The 5,965-nt window shown below is 41.5% G+C and overlaps 1 pseudogene; it reads right to left on the minus strand.

The window, feature by feature from the left end:
* Positions 1-406: 406 nt before the first annotated feature.
* LOC105743858 lies at positions 407-874 on the minus strand (annotated as a pseudogene).
* Positions 875-5,965: the final 5,091 nt, after the last annotated feature.

The following is a 5,965-nucleotide window of genomic DNA, read 5'->3' on the forward strand; positions in this document are numbered from 1 at the left end:
ACTTAGCTGAGCTATCCACAATCCTTAATTAATTTATTTATTTTAAAATTAACATTATTTGGATTCTATTTTTGGGAGACAACAAAACTGGGAAAAAAGTACACACACACACACACACACACACACACACACATATATATATATATTTATTTATAATATATATAAATATATATTTATTTATTTTTTGGTGGTACCGGGGATTGAACTCAGGACCTTGTGCTTGCCAGGCAAGTGCTTATTCTACTGAGCTATTTCCTCAGCCCCAAAAGTATATATTTAGAATTAGCCAGCTGGACTTATTTTATTTTATTTTATGAGCAGAATATATTTAATTGAGAGAAAGAAAAGCTCCTGTCCAAGAGAGGGACAGGAGGGGGCCCCAGTGGGTATTTCCCTTGGACTTAGTTTAGATGATCCCAATTTTGTTGGCAACATCCAATGCGTCATAATCGGGAGCCAGTCGAACATATGCCTTCTTCTCTCCATCAGGCTTCATTAGGGTATTGACCTTGGCATCACCAATGTCACACAGCTTCTTCACAGCTTGTTTGATTTGGTGCTTATTGGCTTTGCCATCCACAATGAGCACAAGTGTGTTGTTGTCTTTGATCTTTTTCATGGCTGACTCTGTGGTCAGGGGGAACTTGATGATGGCATAGTGGTCAAGCTTGTTTCTCTTGGGGGCACTCTTCCGAGGGTATCTGGGCTGCCTCCAGAGCTGCAGTGTCTTGGGATGGCAGAAGGTGGGTTACGTTGCTATCTTCTTTTTGTGGCTGTGGATACCTTTTAGCTGGGCCTTCTTGGCCTTCAAAGCTTTTGCTTTGGCTTCAGCTTTGAGAGGGGCAGGGGCCTCCTTCTTTGCCTTCGGCACCATCTTGGTAAAAAAACTCAAGGTAACATCATTTTAAAAATATAGTTCTAGAATGAGTTATGGCTTAAAAGTTTTTAGTTCACTTCTCTGAGCCATGTTATATTAGTGACTCAGTGATTGAAGTACTTGGTATAATTTTGTATTGCAGAATCTGTTTAACTCTTTTTTTAAAAAAAATTTATTTATTTATGTGTGTGTGTGTGTGTGTGTGGCCAGCTCAGCCCACCAGGGGGTGGGGCTGGCTGGCATGTGGTGCTGGGGGATTGAACCGCGGTCCCTGTGCTTTGCTAAGCTTGTTCTAAGTAGGTGCTTTAGACCACTGAGCCATCTCACCAGCCCCTGTTTAACTCTTATTTAAGTGTATTCCATATAAAAAAGACTGTCATGCAATATCAGGATGTTGAACCATCATTGCAAATTGAACATAAGACCTATCTTAATACTCTATTTTTTCTTTTCTTTCCTTTTCTTTTCTCAGAAAGGGCCTCATTATGCAGCTCGGGCTGACACTGAATTCACTTTGTAGCCCTGGCTGGCCTCGAACTCACAGCAGTCCTCCTGCCTCAACCTCCTAGAATTACAGGCATGCGCCACCACACCTAGCTAGTACTGCACTTTTCTTTTCTTTTCTTTTCTTTTCTTTTCTTTTCTTTTCTTTTCTTTTCTTTTCTTTTCTTTTCTTTTCTTTTCTTTTCTTTCTTTCTTTCTTTCTTTTTTCTTTCTTTCTTTCTTTCTTTCTTTCTTTCTTTTCTTCTTTCTTCTTTCCTTTTTTTTTGTGGATCCAGGGATTGAACTCAGACCCTTGCACTTGCCATCTCCCTGGCCCCAGTATTGCACTTTTCTAGAAACCTATCAATTACTTTAAATGTCCGCAAGAATAAGGTAAAAGGACAAATGCAAACTGGAAGGCAATGAAGTTGAAATGTCATTTCCTAGCAATAGGAATTTGGCCTCCGAATGATGGGCCGAGGAATTTAATCTTCTAAATTATTCAAGAAAGACATATTGTTTATCACGTAGTTTTGAACGTATGAAAGTTTGTGAACTAACGAACTCTAGAAAGAATTTTAGTCAACAGAAATCTTTTATATAAAAAACATTCCTGATGACTGAAGCTAGCAGGAAAATCCCTCTTGCTAGAACTTATGCACTCCAGTTACTCAGATTTTCAGTGCAGGTAATGACTCTCAGCAAGAATTATTCAATAGCTCTTCTTCTATTTTCTTTCTCTTTCTGTTTTTTTTTTTTTTTTTTTTTGTCTTTATCTTCTTCTGTTTTCAAGATGAACCCTCTCCAATCACTTTTGCAGAGCTTGTAGCTGTCAGCACCTTGAGGTGTTGATTGATACACCTTTGTTCTTTTTTACAATCTTTTATTTCTTTATCAATTAATCAATAACAGAACTATGTATTAAGTTCCTGCTACTTCCAGGTCTAGTAGGGGAAGTAGGACAAGTGATGGGTAACTGGAGATTTTATTTATTTATTTATTTATTTATTTATTTATTTATTTATATTTTTTGGTACCAGGAACTGAACCTAAGATCTTGTGCTTGCCCGGCAGGTTCTGTGCCACTGAGCTGTATCCCCAGCCCTGGAGATTTTATTTAAAAGACACACAAGAAGTATTCCCTGCTCAGGAATCCTACAAAATGTGGTTTTCATAGACACTTTCACTGTACAGCACACAGCATGTGGACACAGTCTATTGTTCATGTGGTCTTGCTGTTGCTAGAGGACTGGCTTTGTCCGCTCCGCCCTGGGCACCAGGGTCTGTCACTGTCTTCCTGAATGTCAGCTTCCTTCTCTGCCTCACACTCCTAGGGGAGCTCCTAGTCTAAGATCCTCATGCTCTCGGGGTCTTGTCCGCACGCCTATACACATCCGGTGACTCAGCCAACACCTTCTCCTGCACAGGTCTGAGAGCAGAATGAACTGCTTTGTGGATTCGGCCATGAGCAGCCCTGACCCTTATCTGGGGTCTCGTCCTGCAGTGCCGGCGAGTGGTGGTCCCTTCCCTGCCCCTCGTTACCCACTCAGCCTCTCTACCCCCTGGCTTCTGGTGTCCTGACTTCTCCTGCTTAGAGAAGCCAATGATGTGAACGCCAAGTTGGCCTCAGCTTTCAGTCTTTTGGAAATCAATTGTGAGATTATCACAGCTTTCATCAGCATATAAAGTAGCAAGCCAAGTCTCATGGCTTTGTGGAAGAATATTTTTAGTATGTGTGTGTTTCAGAGATGGTGATTCAAACATGATTCACAGACAAAACCAGTTGATATTTATTGCTCCTTTAATTTGGTGAGCATTTCCCCCATAGGAATGTACCCTAGACCTACTGAAATAATTTAACTTACCTTGGACCTCAGACACAAAAGCAAGACATGCAAGTTTTCTGAGAATTTGAAAGTGAAAACAAAATGAAATGTGGCAATAAATATATGGGAAAGTATACTGAAATCTTAGATTAAGAAAGGTAAAATGAACATTGGAACTCTTTGGCTTTATCAATAGGGAAGTAGATCCCTAACCATGCTATATGTTATTTACTGGAAATGCTTGGGGAATTCCTTTAAAAGTGAAAGATCTGGGCCAGGGATATAGCTCAGTGGCTTGAGCATCTGCCTGGCAAGTGCAGGGTCCCGAGTTCAATCCCTGGTACAGCAAAAACAAATACATGCTAAAAATGAAAGATCTTGTAATGCTATCACTGATCAGTTCCAGTTGCAAAATGAAATTTAAATGTTAACAAATACATTGCTAATTATTCTTTCTAAATCCTGTAGGATTTTATACAAAAGCACTTATCGTTAAATTTGTTTGTCGCTGAAAATGGACAGATAGGTTTATTTGTAACTCTTTGTGCATGGATGCTGCAGTAGTGGGGTTGTTGGGCTGTGCTCTCTTGACTGAGCAGTGCCCCCTACAGAGGTGCTAGCAGGTGAGAAGGTGGTATGGAGCTGTGAGCAGGAGTCCTGGGCGCTGAGTGGCCAGGGAGCATGTGGTGTCTGGGGGGCCGGAAGGAGTACCTGGCCACAGTGGCTGCAGGCCACCGCCTCTGCTTTCCGCATGGCTAAGTTAATTGGTCTGCCACCCTTAATCTCAGTCTCCTACAAATGTGCAGAATGTAGATAGATATTCCACCAGAGTGTAACCCACAGGTCTCATCTGACAATGGAGTCCTTTTTTTTTTTTTTTTTTTTTTTTTTTAGCGGAACCAGGGATTGAACTCAGACCCTTGTGTTTGCCAAGCAAGTGCTTATTCTACTGAGCCATCTCCCTGGCCCCGACAATGGAGTCCTTGTTGTCAACTGAAATCTCTGAAGCCTGGCCCTTTTGTCTTTACTTTCTGCATTCCTGTCAGCTTTCTGGTCATTGTTATTGTCTTCTTTTTGCTCATTTGTGTTTCTCTTCCTCTCTGTCCCTGTCCTCTTTTTTTTTTCCTGAGGCAGGATTTCACTACGTAGTCTGCATTCAAGGCTGGCCTGGAACTCCTAGTGAGCCTCCTGCCTCATCCTTCTGAGTGCTGAGATTACAAGTGTGTATTGCCATACCTGGCTTGCAGTCTGGGCTTGTGAACCCTAACTGGACTCTCCCAATAAATTCAGTTTACAGTGTTCTAGGGTTTCTCTAGCTGGCATCTCTGGACCTTTCCAAACTCCTCCCAGAAGCCAGTGGCGAAAGCTTCTTAACTACATGGTTAGGTACAGTCACAGCAATGACCCCACTTCTCTGTTACCAAAATCTGTCTTAGTCACCTTCTTGTTGCTGGGATATAATACCTAACACGCATGATTTAAAGGAGGAGAAGTTTATTTTGGTTCATAGTTAAGAAGTTTCAGTCTATGGCCCACCAGCTCCAGGGCAGAAATGGCACAGTGCAGGGACGCTGTTCATGTCACAGCATCAGGGAAGCAGAGAGAGCAGTGAGGAGCCAGGACATGCGGTGCACCCTTCCAGCTATACTCCCAAGACCTGGATCCTCCTCTTCTGACCACGCCCCCCTGCTAACAGCATATTCTACTGTGAATTCATCAATGAATCTGCTGATGACCGTGTCACCCCTGTGATCCAGTCTCTTTCCCACAGCCTGAACACATGCAGCCTTTGGGGACATTCTTGATTTGAACCAGTGGTAGCAACCTATGGCATGCATGCCACAGTGGGCTGTTTGCATCACTGAAAGTTCTAGAAGATTCGCCATCACTGATCTAAACTATAGTACCTACTTTCTTCGTTAAAATAAAATGAATTTAAAGATGAAAGGTTTATTAGCATGCCAGCAACAGAGAAAGAAAGAATTTTAACAAAAATCTGCCAGGGATATAGCACAGTGGCACAGCTCCTTCTTGGCAACTAAGAGGTCCTGAGTTTAATTCTTGCTACCAAAAATTCCCAATTTTCCTGAAGCTGAGCAAAACATACCACTGACCATTTGGTAAGGACAATAGAAGAAAAAAATTAATATAACACACAAGTACACAAATACATCAAGGAATGGGGAAACAAAACACTAAAGAACAGAGAAAACTGAACTCGACCAATTAGGATGTCATAAAACCAAACTGTAGTTTTCTGAAAATGTACCCTTTTCTGCAAAACACAGTTCTGGGATCAAGTAATAGGGATCTAATTTTTTGCAAAGCAGAACATATAAATTCATGATTTAAAAAAAAAATGGTGCTGGGGATCCATGAGTTGTACACCATTTTCCCCAGGCTCAGCTGTGCAGATATCTGTTTCAGTGATCTGATGTGACTGGTCACAGCCAACCATAAGTGTCCTAAAATATTGTATAAAATCCCCTTCAGCCATGTGTAAAAGATGCATATGAAACAAACGAATTTCATGTTTTAATGGGGTCCCACCCCTTAAGGTATTTCATGATGTTTGGAACATGAAAACACTCTAAAATCTGCAATCGTTAGAAATGTGAAGTACTTCTGCTGCGCTAAAGCATTTTGGGTAGGGATCCTTGACTTGTGTTTGTATTTTACAGATGAAGAAGATAGGGTGCAAGGGTTGAGGAGATGGCTCAGTAGGATAAGGGCTTGCCTGGCAAGCGCAAGGGCCTGAGTTCCATACCTGGTTCTGAAA

The sequence above is a fragment of the Octodon degus genome, unplaced genomic scaffold, assembly GCF_000260255.1.
Source record: "Octodon degus isolate 3935 unplaced genomic scaffold, OctDeg1.0 scaffold00177, whole genome shotgun sequence".
Lineage (NCBI taxonomy): Eukaryota > Metazoa > Chordata > Mammalia > Rodentia > Octodontidae > Octodon > Octodon degus.